Source organism: Monomorium pharaonis, chromosome 2, assembly GCF_013373865.1.
Source record: "Monomorium pharaonis isolate MP-MQ-018 chromosome 2, ASM1337386v2, whole genome shotgun sequence".
Lineage (NCBI taxonomy): Eukaryota > Metazoa > Arthropoda > Insecta > Hymenoptera > Formicidae > Monomorium > Monomorium pharaonis.
In genome coordinates, this window is record NC_050468.1 from 22,909,504 (window position 1) to 22,928,368 (window position 18,865).

The 18,865-nt window shown below is 28.5% G+C and overlaps 1 protein-coding gene across 2 annotated transcripts in view; it reads right to left on the reverse strand.

Moving 5' to 3' along the window:
* The window catches only part of LOC105830600 (glycoprotein 3-alpha-L-fucosyltransferase A), a 36,161-nt gene that overhangs the window by 16,118 nt on the left and 1,178 nt on the right, over nt 1–18,865 (reverse strand). The gene's annotated exons all lie outside the window — the stretch shown is intronic.

The following is an 18,865-nucleotide window of genomic DNA, read 5'->3' on the forward strand; positions in this document are numbered from 1 at the left end:
TTTTAAATATTCAGTAAGCAGATTATCAGCGAAACAATTCTTTTTGCATAAAAATGCATTTATAATATATACTATACATAATTTTACATATTTTTTGTGCGCAAAAAATTCTTGGAAGCACAATTGTAATCAATTTATATTAAAATTCCGAATTTATATGCTTATTACTATTTTTGCAATTTATTTTATATAAAATATGAAAGATATAATATAAATTTAATTGATGTGATGGCATTGACATTTAACGATAATATTAGTATTTGTCTAGTGCAATCTAATTAAAGGTCTTTTATTTTATAATTATATGAAAATAGTGAGATATATATGGTACTGGTATGCAGTTTCAAAATTATTTCAGTGCTCTTTTCCTATTATTCTCACATTAAATTTACAATGAACGTTGTCCACTTTTTAGTATTTCATACATAAAAGACGCACCTATTCACAGAATTGCTGAAGGTTCTCCAATTCTCGAGAGATTGGCTCTCAACTGCACGAGAAAATTGAAAGCGTAAATAATACCGACTATTACACTCTTCTCCGTCGAGAACCGTATTTTATCGTTAAGGTTGCGTTTTCATCAACTAATGCATCCATGTAGCGTTTAAATATTATTATTGTCTTAGTCCATCAAACTAATTTAAATACGTGTAATCGATAAACACACATTTGACGATTCTCACGCAATTTGCGCACAAAGATGAGACGATGCTCTCCTTTCCTCTTTCTTTTAGAAGTTCCTAAAATTCTTACCCGTGTGGTAAATTTTTTCACAAATAATTTATTAAACAATTAAACGACGATATTTTTTTCTCGATAAGGCTTTTCTCTAATTAGCGCTCAACTTCTAAATTTCGAGTTAACGAGGAACGCGAATCACGTGGTGAAATAAAATACCATCTTTTTACGTTTCACATTCCGCGTCAGGATTCTTCCGGCTTCGCGTTTACTTATGTTCTTTTCACACGATAGTGTTAAACCTTGCAATAACTCGTGCGGACGGTTGCCACAAACCTGTGCACAGGCGGACCGTTCAAGTATCACTGTCCATTAGCGGGATACTGAGCGTGTTGCATCACTATCTTATCACTCGCCTTTGTAGGTAGACTTACTCACATATCGAATTGTAAAATATAAACGATTTCTTATATTTTGCCGTGCGCTCACTTTTTCTAGAATTGAGCCGCATTTTTCCCGTTTAAAAAAACATTTTGGTTTAGAGATTTTGAAATCAACATTTTAATTTTTTTTTATTTTTTTAAGTTTTTACCTTGAATTTTATCTTGAAAATATATCCATATATTAGATAAAAATAATATTTTTGTACAAAAAATAATAATAGAACTTTGAAGTTCTTTATTCTCAAAATCATTTTCTTCAAATTTTTCATAAAATTTTCGTTATTATACTAATAAAACAATCTTCATCAAGCTTGATACAATATGTATGTATAAGTAAAAGTCATCACATAAACTATAACCGGTACATTTATAAAAAATTTTTGTTATTAAAGACCGGTTATTATTTTTTATGCAATTTTTAACTTATTCTTTACGTGTTACCATTTTGGATATTCTCATTGTTTTTTTCTTTTTGATAGTACATGTGTAATCATATTATTTTAGAAAATTCGTATTACAAATAAATGTTTTTGTCTTAAATTGATAAAAAGCATAAAATTAAGGCAAGAACATTCTATTATTTTTACGAATATATATATTTTTTTTTGTTTTATCGCTTTAATAAATAATGTACGTTATACTATATTAAAAATATATATGCTTCTAAACCTGTATAAATATATATACAATTCTAAAAATTTACTTATTATAATCATAAAAAATTTTTAAAAATGTATAGTTTTCTATAAATCTTTATTTTTTCTAAAGAAATAAGATTTATATTTTTTAGTGCTTTGTGATAGAATATCTTGAAAAACGTATGTGTTGCATATCAAAGTATTACCAAAAATAAAAAATTTTAATAGATTGCTGTTATTATTACGTTTAAATATCTGTAAAATTTTAGCACAATTTTCTTACTTAATTTTAAAAGTTATTTAATTTTTGTTCTTAATTCTTGTGTAAAATTATTTATAGCATTTATTTGCAAATTTAATGAGAAAATAGCATTATAAATTAAATCAAATTTTTTACATATACTAATAAAACTCTAATAAATATTTGTGCAAAAGTTTATTTAAATCCACTTACTTATTTACAAGTTATTCATCTAAAACCGCAACAAAATAGAATTCATAAATTATTGCACACCAAATTTTTGTTTTGTTTCTTTGCAGCTTCAGGGCCAAAATCGAATATTCGTGATCACATTTTTTTGTCGTTGATTAAAAAAAAGAATGAACTTACGAAGTTTACAGTTTTTAAATTTCGGTAATTTTTAACTGGTATCATAGAACCAAAACATCCTTTAGCTACAAAAGCTTACGAAATACGTCATCTAATCAGCGTTAGTGCTGATCTTATCGTAGTCTACTAAATAGTAACGTTTTGTTTTTTTAGTCTTCTAAAGGTTGAAATGGCTTTTACAACTTTGTGTACGTAAGCTACGCAGTTCTTTAAACTTACATATTTGTTGATAGAGAGAATTAATGTTTTATTAATAGTGAATTTGGTTGAATACACTAATGCGCATTATTAGTTTTCTGTGTACGGGATTGCCTTACACTGGGTGCGTTCGGCAAAGCAAATCTGAGATGTCTCGAGGCTCTGTTGACACATTCTGTCTTTGTTATTTACTGAAATTGGACAAAGATAGAATGAGGTAATAGAGCACTCCGACGTCTCAGATTTGCTTTGCCGAACGCAGTAACTGTAGTGATATATGTGTTCAATTGAGATTATTCTCCATTAATACTACTATATATACTCAATTGAATTACACTGTAGCCAGTATAGCTTTATGCTTTTATGGTTGAGTTAATTCTATTAGTGTACGGCGCACTAAGTCTTATCGTATATTTACAAAATTATATAAAAATTCTTCACGATGTGTCTGACAATAAGTAAATCTGTATGGCATTGCACATTTAAACCATTAACTTGTTTATATGTATTATTTTTAAAATTTATTTTTTGATTAAACCTCTTTCTTTATCCAGTATTAAAACGTGTTCCCAATCGAATTTATGTAGTAATTAATTCTATGATCCATTATAACAGAAGTCTGCATGGAATTTCTATTAATGTGATTTCGATATTCAGATAATCTAGTCTTTAATAATCTATTTGACCTATGAAGCCTCGCAATTTTTACAATTAATTTTCTACATTACATTGTATTATGAAATATTTAGTGTTGAATCCTTGTGTGTAAAATATTTATTTAATTTATTTAAACCAATAAAAGCTACTCAAATGTTGGGTATCCCATTAAGACAATGTCTAATCTTATTCGAAACTTCTAGCACGATATTGTAAAGTAGATGCATCTTTTCTCAGCTGTTCTTTTTCGGTTTAACAGCATTAAATCTATAAATACTTTTTTATACCTTTTCTTTAATGCAGGTAAGAATTAATTCTAGTGAGTATCCGTCCAGTAAATTGTTAACAATAAAATTAAAGTTTATTTTGTGAAATACAGGATGCGACAGATGCATATTTCGATCAATCAACACTAATATTATTCCTTTCTTTTGACAGAAAACACGATATAAGTAGAAATTTATATTTGCCTGAAAAAATGTTTCCTGAAAAAATATTTTTCTAATTGCTTGATAAAAATAAAAATTAAAAAGAATTTATAATTTCTGCAAGATAAATATAATCATGGTATTGTGGTCACTTGCATGCACTGTGACAATGTATATACAATATATACATGTATTCTATTCAAGTTACTAGCATTGTTTTTTACTATTTTTAGAGTACATAAACATTGACTCCGATAACGTGCATGTAATTATCTCGCTATTGATATTGTGCTAATGCATGCTAATCAAAATTCGATATAATTTCCACAATCAACATATTTTTTTAATCACCCATCATTGCAATGTCTGTATTTTGGACATTGTAATACTGCATTACGTATAACAGTAATGTTTTTAACAATGACACTTTATTACAAACGTAAAAATGTAATATTTTGCAAGACTAACAAATATACACAAAAGCAAGAAAAAATATAGGTGAGGAATTATTTATATTTTTGTTGTTATTGCAATATTATTGTTATAATTATTTGATCAAAATGAAGCAATAAAATATAAATATAAAACATTGAGATAATCAAACAGTAACTGAAGAAATTAAAGAGTTAATTAACGTTTATATTCGTTGCTTTTAATAACATTTGGAGGCAATAAATTTAATTGCAATACAATAAAAAAAGAAATTATAGAAGAATTTTCAATGTGTAGATAGGATAATAGATAATAATTTTGATAATAAGCGTTTGGAATGGTGCTAAAATAAAACGAAGAGAGTAAATAAAAAACATAACAAAGATAGAAAAGTATGTGGAAATGTAAAAAGTTACACATATGCAAAATAACAGAAAAAATTTTAATGGGTACGTTAATAAAGAGAACTAATAAAATAATCGCTCTTGTCATAGGAAAAAAGAAAACAAGATTTTTAAATATGTTGGACTATTAAATAATTAAGTAAAATTAATTATATTTTTAAGTAAAAAGTAAATGTCGACTTAAAGCCATAACATACATAACATTTGCAAATAAGAACAAGATATGAAGTTAGGAATCAAAGAGTTTTTATAAAAGAAAAATACACGTGACTTACTTCTTCTCTTTAGAGAAGCACTTACTTCTGTTTTACAAAATTCTTTATTTTTATGAAAAACAAGACACCGATGCATTAATTAAACAACGAAGCATCGTTTGATACACTGAAAAATATTTTGTTGCCAAAGCGATAATTCAATTTAATTTTTTTCTTCTAGCAAATAAATTATCTTTTAATAAAAGAACATTTTCTTAATAATTGTCTTAAAATATTTGTTACAAATTTTAGAAATATTTATTAGCATATGCTATATGTACCCACAACATATCTATATAAATAAAAATGTAAATATTTGTTTCTCATCTAAGATCTCCTAAGTTTTTTACCAATTGCTTTGAAATTTTGACACAACGTTGCATTCGTAACCGGGAGTATTATTATGGGGTCTAATTTTGGAAATACCGTGTGTTTCAAAAATGATAGCCATAATTTAATTTTAAACAATATTTTTTAAATGATATTTTTTTGTAATTTTCACACAACGTTGTATTGAATTTAGTTAGAAGTACGTGAATAAATGAATATTAGATTTATTACTGATTGTTTCATAAATGCAGGCCTTTAATTTGAGAATGTTTCTTTTAGCGTGTATATGATAATTTAGAATCAATGGCAGGATTTGAAATTTTGATGTTGCATTCGAAAACGGGAGTGTTCTTATGGGGTTTGATTTTGGATATATCGGTGTTTCAAAAATGATGGCCATAATTTAAGTGTAAAAAATAGTTTTTCATTAATATTATTGAAATTTTGACACATTGAGACGGGGAGAGACCGGGAGAGACGGGGAGAGACCGGGAGAGACGGGGAAAGACCGGGAGAGACGGGTGGAGACCGGGAGAGACGGGGAGAGACCGGAAGAGACGGGGAGAGACCGGGAGAGGTGGGGAGAGACCGGGAGAGACCGGGAGAAACGGGGAGAGACGGGGAGAGACCGGGAGAGACCGGGAGAGACGGGGAGAGACCGGGAGAGACGGGGAGAGACCGGAAGAGACGAGTAGAGACGGGAAGAGACGGGGAGAGACCAGGAGAGACGAGGAGAGACCGGGAGTGACGGGGAGAGACGGGGAGAGACCGGGAGAGACGGAAAGAGACCGGGTGAGACGAGTAGAGACGGGAAGAGACGGGGAGAGACTAGGAGAGACCAGGAGAGACGGGGAGAGACCGGGGAGTGACGGGGAGAGACGGGTAGAGACCGGGAGAGACGGGGAGAGACGGGGAGAGACGGGGAGAGACCGGGAGAGACGGGGAGAGACCAGGAGAGACGGGGAGAGACGGGAAAGACCGGGAGAGGCGAAGAATGTTTCTATTGTGTTTAAATTAAGGTAATAAGAAAAATAAAAATGGCTGTTATTTTTCAACGCGTGGAAGGGCATAGCTAGTATTATATGAGAAATAATTATACTCTTTCAAAATAGAAAATTGTATCAAAGAAAACTAAAAAAAATTCTATTTTATTTGATATTTTTAATTTAAATATTAAATTATTAGTCTATTTCACAGTATATGTTAAATGAATTTAATGTTTATAATAAACTTATTATAGGTTTACAAATATACACTGACAGAAAAGAATGCTTAACTCAAATATTCATTTGAATAGTACCAATAACATATTTTATTGAAAATTAATAATACTTTTTTAAAACAAGTAATACTTTCTATAATTTAAAAAATATCTTATTTGAAATAAAAATTATTAATTTTCTATAAAATATGTTATTGGTACTATTCGAATGAATATTTATTTGATAAAAAACATTCTTTTCAACATTAAGCATTCTTTTCTGCCAGTGTACGAACTTATGAAATATTTGAAATTATTGTAAGGTGCAGTTGTTTCTATAACGTAAATTGACTTTAATTCCAGTTCTTTATAAAACTGAAAAAAGATAAGTATAAGAAAAAGAAAGTTAAACTGAAATTGAAGCATTAGTAGAACTAGACATACTATATAACTGCACCCTGCAACTACCTACAACTACGTTTATGCTATTATATAACAGCTCTAATTAATGAGTATATTTTAAGAAAATATTCTTTGTTAAGATAACCGTTACTTAAAAGAAGAAAATAAAAAATTGCTTTTTTTAGCACGAGAATGATACTTTCTTTTGTATACGACAGATTAAAATTTTGCTCATCCTCAAAATTTTTATTATTACATATGCTTCAAAATATTATATGTTTTAATGATTAGAAAATTAATGTTTTTTATCACTCTAATCATGATGATTATGACAAATCTTGATATAGCTATGATAATGATCAAATAATACGATTATTTGTTAATTCTCCATAATTTTGTAACCTTTATCATGATAAATCCTTTTAATTATGACGTGCTGCGCGAAAAAGTTATAGATTACTTCACAATTTTTCGAAATTTTGTCTCATTCGCGTTGATATAAACGAGATTGAACAATCACTCGTTTTACTCTTTATCTGCATTTTTCGATTTGCTCGAGTTTCCGTGCGGGAAACTCGGCGAAAGAATTTAATCAACGCATGTAATATGAAATGCAATCAATCGAATCTGTAGCTAATAGATCAGCTTTACACTTTAATTTTATTAAATTTACTAACGCACTATTTAAATGACGTTCATTCAATTGACATATTGTTGGCAAACGAAAACAATAATAACATCAATTATATTATAATATCGATAATAATCATAATTATGTATGTCTAATGAATTCATTTGTCAGTTCAATTATTACATGACAAAATATACACAAAATCAGATTGTAATAAGAAATTCATGAAATAAAATTTTATATTGTCACTGTGCAATTTGATATCGAGCCTTGGCATATTATCAATGACAATGAGAGTCTTCGACTTTAAAATTTAATGAAACGTGAATGCGTTCTTTGGCTTGAATTAATATTGATTTGATATAATAAGGATTGAACGTTATCAAGCGTTATTTCATGGATCTTCTGCGTTTAATGTCAAGATTATTTCTGCAAGGGAAACTCTACAAAGGAATTTTATTAACAAATAACGCGCTCGACTGAGTATTCCACGCGTATTTTGCTCTTTAATTCTGCCAGATAAACGACGTGTCAATTCCAGCCTTCAATTGTGTGTCGAAATAAACAAATAAATTTTTGATGAATTCAACGTTTCCTTCCTTCTTTTCTACCTGTTATTTAGAAATTTTTAGTAATTATTATACATCTAAAATAATATTTACTGTAAATACCGTTGTGTAATTTTTGTTAAAATTTTTTAGAAGATAATTTTATTTAGATAATATTTACCGTAACCACTGCTGTGTAATGATTATAATATTTAAAGCACCTTTATAGAATAATGTATGCGTTTATTGGAAACGTATATTTTACTTAAGCACCGTTATAGAATGATGTATTTATAGATAAAAAAAATTATAGTCATTTTACATCATTATTTCATGCTCATCAATTATTCACATCATTGATTCTTTCTCTTTTAACTATATATACAATTTTCTATTGCCCTACATAATGTGACTGTTACGTCTCTTGCTAACACCAATAAGTAAGAGATAACAGCTCACGTATATATTAAACGATAAATGTAATCACATTGCGTTTTCGTCGAAGCATATCGTTATCGATATATTTTCAATACACTCTTCTTTTCCAAATCGATCCAGCCGCTATCTTCTCTAGAACATTCTCGCTTGCGAACACGATGCGAATTCGCCGATGATTCACGATTTTTCGATGATTCATGTCTCCGTTTCTTTTATTTCATTTGTGTTTTTTACGAGCTTGATATAATACGTACTATATGTATACTAACTATATATGTATTATGTATATACTAACATCTTCCAACACTCTTTCCAACAAGCTTTAATTATGATTATGCACACACATACGGTACACGTGTATCGTCGAAGACATACAGTCACGAAACTAATTGTCCGGAAACAGAATATTTTATGCTACAAATTCACAAAATATTATAATTTTTAGAGAAAATTCGATTGAAAAATCCTCTTGCCAGTGACATTATACCATTAGTAATATATTTCCATAAAAAGTTAAATTTTTTAATCTAAAAAGATTCACTAGCATATTATTGATAAAATTAAATCGAAAGATGTATCTAAAAAAATTTGCAACAAAGCGTAAATCTTTATTTCTATCTTTATTTGTTTTTAACTCAAGTCTAAAAAATATGTATAAAAGATAGTACAATTGTGGCAGAATGATATCAAATAAACAAAACAATCTTATTATATATATACAGTCACAAAACTATTTGTCCGGCCATATAAAATATTGAAAATTTATTTTAACTATAAATTAAAAGTATATTTTTAATGGAAATATGCTGGCAAAGGTTTTCACTTTTAATCGAGTTTTCCCTAAAAAATTAGAATATTTGATGAATATGTAATATAAGATACTGATTCCGCGTCTAAAATTAATTTTGTGATTGTACCTGCGATCTACCGTCAGCGATAGGTAGTTCACCTAAATGTTATCGAAAGTGCCTTAAATTGCGACCATTGCGTTGCCGATGCGGGCCGATAATGCAATAGTCGTAAAATTGGACCGATACGTGTTCTCGTTTAGAATGTTACTATTTTATTAGTTTAGATTTCATGAAATGCCATCGAGTCTAATTTCTGATAAGGAAAACTGTAAAATAAATGTTTCTTTACAGTTAACTCGATAGTTGTGATAAATCTAATTGATTTGAATTTCCACAAAAAATCGATAGAAAAATACGTTATAGTTGTTTATTGAATAAAGTATTTGGTTGACTAAGAGAAATCTGATTTTTAATCATTATTGCTGGTGAATATATTAAAGACATTTAATTTTTTTGTCAATCATAGGAAAAAATTGATTGTTACATACATGGAAATAATGGTTTAGTATTTAAAAATTTAACTAGATAGAGCTCTAATAATAGTTTTTTAAAAATTTAGCTAAATAGAGCTTTAACAATAATTTTCTTGGACCATCAAAATAATTATATGGGACGTTCAACAATTATAATAAATCCTGCAAAATATTTCGCAATTTAAGCGTTTTATATCATTACTTTGTATCTATAAGCTAAATTTTTAGATATTTGAGTTCTTTCAGAAGACTGTTCTTTCCGTGTATGTTAAGCAAACTGTGAAAGTTGTGAGAGATAACAGTTAAAACTGAACAGTAGAAAAAGATAAAAATTTGTAAATTCGCTAAAAACATCTACGTGAATTGGACATAAAATAGACATAAATTGTATTTTACAGAGCTTTCTTGTCAAAAATGATTATTACTGTAAGGTAAACTCGGATATGACATTTTTGTAAAATGCAAAAAACATACTCTTATTTTTATTATTTTATAATAGCGTTTAGTCTATTATTTTACTGAAGTTTAAAGTATGTAACATGATCGACGTTATAGAGAAATATTTAATAAAAATTATATGTTATTCAAATATTGAAACATAAACAATCTTTTATAACTTTTAAAAAAAAGATGGCCATAGTATTATAGGACCATAGTTAGCCATACATATTTTATGCAGTTAATATTTATAAAATAATAAAAACTTATAATTTTACATATTTTTACATAGTTTCATTGTCACATATTATCATATTTAATTTTATTTTTAAACATTTCTAATAATAAATGTTTATATAAGTTTAGCATCTTTTTAATTCATTGTTAGTACTAAAAAAATATTTATGATATATCAAATTTAAAATATTAGGTGCAGAGCTTAATTCTCATCTTTTGTACAAAATATATATACACTGAAAAAAAAATTGCTAGATACAAATAAATATTTTTTTGAATAGCGCTAAGAATATATTTTATAGAAAATCAATAATATTTATTTTCTATAAAATATGTTCTTAGCACTATTCAAAGAAATATTTATTTGAATCTAGTTTTTTTTTTCAGTGTACATAAACACTTAATCCGAAAAAAATCATGGGCCATCTTACTCAAACTGTGAGAGAAAGATAGTCATAGTGTTTTTTAAAAAATAGAAAAGGAAATAAAAGATAAAATTAAAAATTACAATTCATATACCTTCATTATGTGTCTAACGTTAATTGTGACAGCTCAACTGTAGTTTATTCAATGTTGTGGCAATTTTTAATAAACACGTAAAAAATTTTGGAGGTGGTCAAAAATAAAAACGTGATATAATATGCACAATATTGTTATTTCGAATATATGTATATAAATTATAGTAAATGTCGATTATCTTTGAAAATAATTGCAAAAACACATTATTTCGTAATTATTGGAGAAATTATAGTCATTGGCCATCTTCTCCGTATGGCCATCATATTCTAATTTACCTTAATACTATACATCAAGAGAAAAAAAAATTTAATCGTAATACAATGATTAAAAAAAAATTTTAATATAAATTAAAGATAAATCTTGGGCGACAACGAAGAGATCTCGGAAATTATTATTATTACGTGTTTACGCAGCCACATAACTACGGTCGACGAACGAAGCCGTCGAGTCGTCGAATAATAAATGCCAACGTGTGGGCGTTTCACACACGCGTCATCTAATAATCGTCAATTGTGGATACGAGACGTGTGGTCTCGAAAGAGACGCGCCGCCATAAAAAGGGAACAAATGGTTCTCCCGCGCGCGTGACACGTAATTCGTAATGAAATAAAAGAAGGAAGACGACAGGCGAAACCGACAAGTGCAACGCCGTATGCACCCGCTGATAAATTCTCCATTGTTAGATAAATATTGTCGTTGCCGTTCCGGCCGGGTGGTTTACTGACACGCTAAATTACGTTCGCGGGCCCGTCACGGCACGCGCGTGCATTGTCATTCGCATCCGCGTATACGAAATACACGCGCATAATAAACGTGCCAAGTCCGGCGCACAAGCGAGCGCATAATCATCGGCGGCACGTTAATTTTTGCGCCGCGCCGCGCCGCAAGCAAACAAACGCGGACAGACCTGTATGCGAATTAAAGCCAATCGTGTCATAATGATCGGCGAAGAGGAAGAGCTCGTTTGTTAAGGCTCGCGTTCGTTTAGCCCGTGTTCCTTTTTCCGGCCCCTGACTAAGTGCTGCCCGGCGATAATTGACAGAAACCAATAAACCAGAAACAATAACTCACGTCGCGGCTTCGGATTGTCGTCATAACCCGTATATAACGCATGCGGGTAATAAATCTATGGCACGCAAACGCACGACGGGTGTCAGCGCGGACAGGTGCCGACACACAATTATTTAAATCACCTTGGTACGCCGTGGTCTCGTTACGTTCATTAACGACGACACCCTGAGAAAGTTTATGACAGATTGCAATATCGTAAATATCATAAATCTTGCGATTCCAACTCCGCCGATCGTGCGCTGGTCTTTCGCATCACACTATACTAATTTTTACATCTTTATACATCGTGTCGCGTAATCCGATAAGAATACTGTGAAAACGTGTTAATTACTTAATAATATAAATACGTAATTTACACGAAGAAAATTTTTTACAGTAAAAGTTATTATAATAGTAGCTACGGACCATAAAAAGAAATTTTAAAGAATTATATTATAGTACACTTAAAAAAAATCCTTGGTAAACCTGTGAAATGCATTTAGTAATGATACTGTTGAAATATTTGATTGTTATAAACAAATATAGTAATAATAACAAAATTATAATAATATTAACAAAACGTTTGGTAAGAATTATAAACATTTTGTTATAATTATATTATTTTTTTATAACTACCTTATATGTAGTTGAAACTATTTCACTAAGGTTTTGGGTAATTTTGACCAAGCCTGAATTATTATAACCAAGTCTTTTTTTCAATGTAGTTTAATTACTATAGTAATTTAATGAAGAACAATTTAATAAAAATTTTTATTCCTTGGTCTACGCTTACAATTTACCATAGTAATTTTTACTATAAAATTTTTCCCGTGTATCGTCACTTTTTTCTCCCTTCTGCGTGTTATTATTTCGGATAGCGTAATTTTCATTCCCGTCGAATAGCGGGAATCCCGGAACTGTTTTGAATGGTTCAACCGTGATCCAGGTCATTGCGGACGTCCGTAATATAATTGTCGCGATCGCAAGATAACCCAGATTGGCCGCCACAATTCAGTTATATTATTCCCGGACAATCGCCACAAAGAGATTCGGCGCTCAGGTAAAGAGATATTTTTAACGGTGCGGTGATTCAGTGACTGATTGATCAGTCCCAGTTTTAATTTTGATCCTTCTTATTTTTATTATCGGAGAAAGAATAGTGTATACTTTTAAAATGGAATTAATATATTATTACTAAAAGATAGCAAATAATCATTATAATCGTATTATAAGTATATAGTACCGTAAATCAGTAAGAGTTTACTGAAAGGATTAATTAGGAATAACATTAGTGAAATGTGAAATAAAAATGCAAAATTTGTTTATGCTAAAGATTAGTAAGATACTCACTGATTCTCATAATCAGTTAAATTCTTTTCTGTTTTCATCAGTTATATAATATTTTCACTAGATTAGTATAAAAGAATATTTTTCGCGCTTTATCTATCAATTGAATCGACACACTTCTCTGACACATGAAACGGCAATGAATTGACAAAATATACAATGGTATCCTGATGGATAGAGGAAAAAAAAAGAAAAAAAGAGAAGAAAGAAATAATTGACACTTATTTAGAGAATATCGGGGAAATAATTGACATGTATTTAGAGAATATCGAAGTAAAATGAATAAGAAAATTTCTGCAAAAATTGATTTAAATCTCAATTATTGAATATGTTTACATAAAATTTACAGTAACCATATTAAAGTAAAGTAATAATAACATTTCATTGATGTGTTTAATTATATAAAATTATTGTAAATACTTGCCATCAATCTCAATCACATTTAATGTATTATACTTCCTTAATAAATAAAATTTATTTGTCTATAAAGATTATTTAATTTATTTCATATTAAAATTGTTTTGAAAAATATTTGTTTTAATATTACTTTTTTACTAGTACTTCTTAAAAAAACTACTTTTATACTATTTTTCCAAATAATTCTATAGCGCACTTTTTTGTTATTTTATTTTACGTCTAATGAAGAATAAAGGAAGAAAAAATATACATATTTGTAAGTGCATTCTGAATACAGACCTATATATTTCGATAAGTTTTATTATCTTCTATTTACATTTAGATACATTTAGATACACGATAGTCATTCAAAATACGTTTTAATGATCGTATTTGGGGATGTGTGGCTTATTTTTACATGTATAATTGACATTTTAGAAACCAGAAGCTATTCCCAGGCTATCTCTCGAAGAAGCGAAAGAGACAGAGAAAGAAACTATGCCAAGTTGTACAGTACGAGCAAATTAATATACCAATTTGGATATTTTACTGCTTCAATCTTATTAGTCGTTGCAAAAAATGTGATAATTATGAGAATCAGTAAATTAAGTTTTTTTCAAATAATCTTCTAGAATTGAATATTATATATTTTTAGAGCTTACAATAATAGATAACAATGCAATTTTTTCTGAATCAATATAAACAAATATAATTTTCTATTTTTATTACGCATAATTGCGTAATAGTTAGATATATGAATTGTTTCATATGTAAAATAAAAAATAAACATTTCTATGAAATTATGATAATTTATTCAATTCAAAATACATTTATTTGGTTACCAAAAAAAATAAAATGCGATGGAATTTATTTGGTAATGAAAAATCTATTTAAAAAATTAAGAAGATATTATCTAAATTAATTTTTGTTGTTTTATATCTATTCTTTATGTAACTTTTTAATGTAACTTTATTTAGGAATTATACTTTGAAATTATACTTCATATAAGAATTATAAAAGCAGCATTAATATCGGTCAGATGTTCGTATAATAAAGTCATATATAATAAAGTCATAATAAGGAGTCCAATTAAAATACCAGGCCATTTATCGCAACAAGTCAAATAATTCTTTAGTTTTTTAACAGATCAGTGAATTCCTTGATAATATTTTATTTATTTTAATTACATGTAAATATGATACATTATTTAAATGTAATAAAGAAATTTATATTTACATAAATTTTTTAATACAAAATATAATAAAATTATGCGGATAAAAAATCGATATAATGAGTTCAAAATAGTAACAGTGTAAAGAAATAAAAATACATTTAAATATAATATCAAATCTTATATGGAAAAGAAACAGTTTTGCTGAAATATCTAAAATTTAGATGTAGGTTAAAAAATAATTTTATTGGACAAAAAATAATTATGAAGAATGTTCAAGCATGATGAGCAATACTGTAAATTTTTTTTACATTTTAACAAACAGTCTGAGCGACCTGCATAATTATTTTGATGTAAAAAAATTATTTTCAGATCTACAGCCAGTTAAACTTTTAATTGCTTTAGCAAAATCATAGCTAAAATAAATAAAAAGTCTGATATTTTCACTGTAAATAACGAATTAAATATGTGATCAGAATGAATGCCGAAAACGAATTATCAAAAAAATTCATATGAAATAAATAAAACATTATTTAGTAATGTTTTACTGCACCAAAAGCTAAATATAGAAAATATATAATAAATTGAGAAGCGACAAATTTTTTCCAATATGTGTCTGATATTTAAATAAAAGTATACACATTTAAAGAATTTTAAGTTTAACAATAAAATCATATTAAAAATTATTTATAAATTAATAAAAAGCATTTTTATCTTTTTTAATATGATGAAAGTTAAAGGGAATTCTGCACAGGTCTATGTAGTTTATATCAAATATTGATCGACACGTTATACGAAAATCAATTTAGGATGTTTATGTGAAATATTTGGAATATTTGGAAAGCAGTATTATTGTCGATTGATTGCGAGCGCTTTACTGTTTACGGAACAATTTCATAGGATACTCCGGTTGTCTAATTGGTCTTCAATTTCCGCCTCTTGCGCTCCAACGAATTAACCTTTGACCATATCGTCTGATGATTTAAGCGAGTTTTGCGTGCCATCCACGTTTGCAAATTACTCGTTGATGCAGCCCATGCGGCGGTGTTCGTTGCCAAACGTTGACCTAACACGAACTTCATGAAATTTAAATAGATCATACAGAGCAATATTATTTTACTTACGTTTACTTTCTAATTTTTTATTTATATACGAATGAGTTGCAACAAAAGCATCTTTATGCAAATATTTTACAAATGTATTCCAACGTGGTAAATATTTGCAATTTTCTGAAAAAGATTTGGTTAACAAAATGGGAAGTAAACGAGGTCGAAGCAATTTTAAGCATATATCACGCTTATCTCTAAAGTATATAGTATAAAACTGTGAAACAAAGAAGTCCGCAAACATAGTAACTTAAAGCATTGAAAATTTATATAGCTATTTTTTAAACATTAAGATTTCATTAGATTTGTGAATGTTTAACGCGCGCGTTTTTCTATTTTGGAAAGAGCATCGGGATTATACATATACGCGGGGAAATATGGTCCCCCGCGAAATACTGCACAATGTTCTGCATTTGAGTTTATTTTACATTTCCTCTTGATTCTCCAAGAGGAGAAATTGTTTTCGCAGCGACGACAATTCGTTTAAAAATCCGGGATAAATTCGGCTGTTATATACCGGTGTCGCTATCGCCTTTATCGAGGTACAATCGCAAAGAGGCCTGTACCGTTGTACTACGAGCGTGAATCAACTTTCACGCTCACACACCTCGAGCCTCCCCTGTGCCGTGCTCCACCACCGTGTGGCAACCACACGCGAGCGCAACCCTCTATCGCCTTCTATATCCAAACCCCACGACAAGTGCGCCAAAGTAATCAAGTCAGGCCGGCTGTGCCTCCGTTATGTACTCGATATGTATTCGATGTGTATGTATGTATGTATAATGCATGTATGTGTATATTCGGCCTACGGCACGCGATCGTAAGCATTGAACTTCTCGCACGAAACATCAATGTTTCTTCTCGTAACGTTGGAATATACATATTTCTTCGTTGCACAATGCATCCGAACTCATCCCCCAAATGGATGAAAATTACTCGGATTCCGTAGTTGCAGTCGCTTATATTAACGACGCGAAAAATTTATTTCTGTCGTGCCTCTCCTTCTGTTTCATTCTTGCATTCTTCATATATCTACTTCAATTTTTGAAATTAATTTGACCATGTAAATTACAAATTGACATTTTATTTCGATTTAAATTCATCATTTTTAGATCTTGAGATTCTCAAATTAAATGTGAAAAATGTAAAAAAATTCTTTTTACTCGTACTTTTCATTGGTTTCTGTACTTTCTTTTAAATTTCATAAGCAATTGAATTTATTATACTTTTCCCAGTACTTATTTCCTTCTTTACACTTGTAACATCTTTTCGATTATATATGGATTATACATCTTGTTTTGCTTAGCAAAACCAAAATCGACACATTTAAAATTCTCTTTCTGCAATATTTATTTATTTTCAATTTATGTTTAACTTACTCTGTTATCTTTAAAAATGCAATAGTTTGCCGTAGAACATACTAGGCGATACATTTTGCAATTCCACAAATGGAGTTCGATAAATGTACATATGTCAAGAAAGTTCGCGACGTTATAGTCTCGCGAGAATTGCAATCCTTGACGGCGCGTCGAGTTGCAAAATAAAGAAAAGGGGTATAAGATGTTGAGAAGGACAGTCGCGCATGAGACTTTATGACACAATAGAGAGTAAAGTTAAGAAAGCAAAACTATTTTCTTAACTATGCGACGAACCTATTGATGAAGAGACAAACAACGCCATGTAAATTATTTATAATATGCGCCAGTGCACAAAATATTATTTTTTAAATTAGAAAACAAGAATCAAAATGTCGTATTATAAAATTTGTACAGTTGATAAAACTTTAAGTCAACTGAAATATAATTATAATCACGAAAATTCATAAATTTATTGGTTTTTTCAAACATATGCCTCAAAAGAGAATTGATATATGTATTTTCTCAGTGATAATATACCTTGATTTTTGTTAATATAATTTAAATCAAGTAATTTAACTAATGATTTGTAGCTCTAGTATAAATTTAACATTGTTATGTATATATATATATATATATTTGTATTTATATACATATACACACCAGGGTTGGATAAGTTAATATATTTTTTATTAACTTAATTAAATTAAAGTTAATGGATTATAAAATTAATTCAGTTAAATTAAAAGTTACATAAATAAAATACTTAACTCAGTTAAAAAGTTACCTTAAGTTTAATTTAATTCAAGTTAAAGTAAAAGGTAATTTTTAGAAGCTTTACTTATATTAAATTAAACAGTCATATAATTTATTTAATTCAAAAAAACCAGCAAATATATTTAATATTTTATTTGTAAATTAAGTTATAATATTAATTATATGAAATAACAAAAAATATTGTTTTCATGCAGAAATGTATTTTTATTTTATAATTTTTTCTTTTACTCGGATAAAATTTTTAATTTAGGAAAAAAGTTACTAAGTTAAAGTTTATAAAATAACTAGTTAAAGTTAAACATTAAATCATTTAAAATTAATTAAATTAAATTAAAAGTTATTAACTTTTTAACTTTATTATTAACTTTCAACTGTTTAACTAATTACTACCCAACCCAGAACCCTAAATACACACACACATCTCTCATATTTGTGATAATAATAAATTATTGAATATAAGAAGAATTTTTTAATTTCTGAATTATTGCTCTACATAAAAGCTAAATTCATCTGATTAATTATATCAGCGTTGTTTGAAATTTTACACTATATTATTTCAAAATTCTGAAAAATTTACAGTTTAATATAAAATATTCTATGCATTTAAAATAAAATTACTTCTCTTTTAATACCTTGCATAGAAAAATAATTAATTAATCAAGCTTGACATAAATTAAGCTCAATGCATACAAATATAAAGAAGAAAAGATAATAATACGAGTCAATTAAGAATTAAAAAAATAAAGATATATTTATTTTCAAATGTGAATAAATAGTGAATTTCTTATATTTATTTTAATATTAATTTAGTCCATCCATCTTCTTTTATCATCATTATGTTGTCACTTTGACC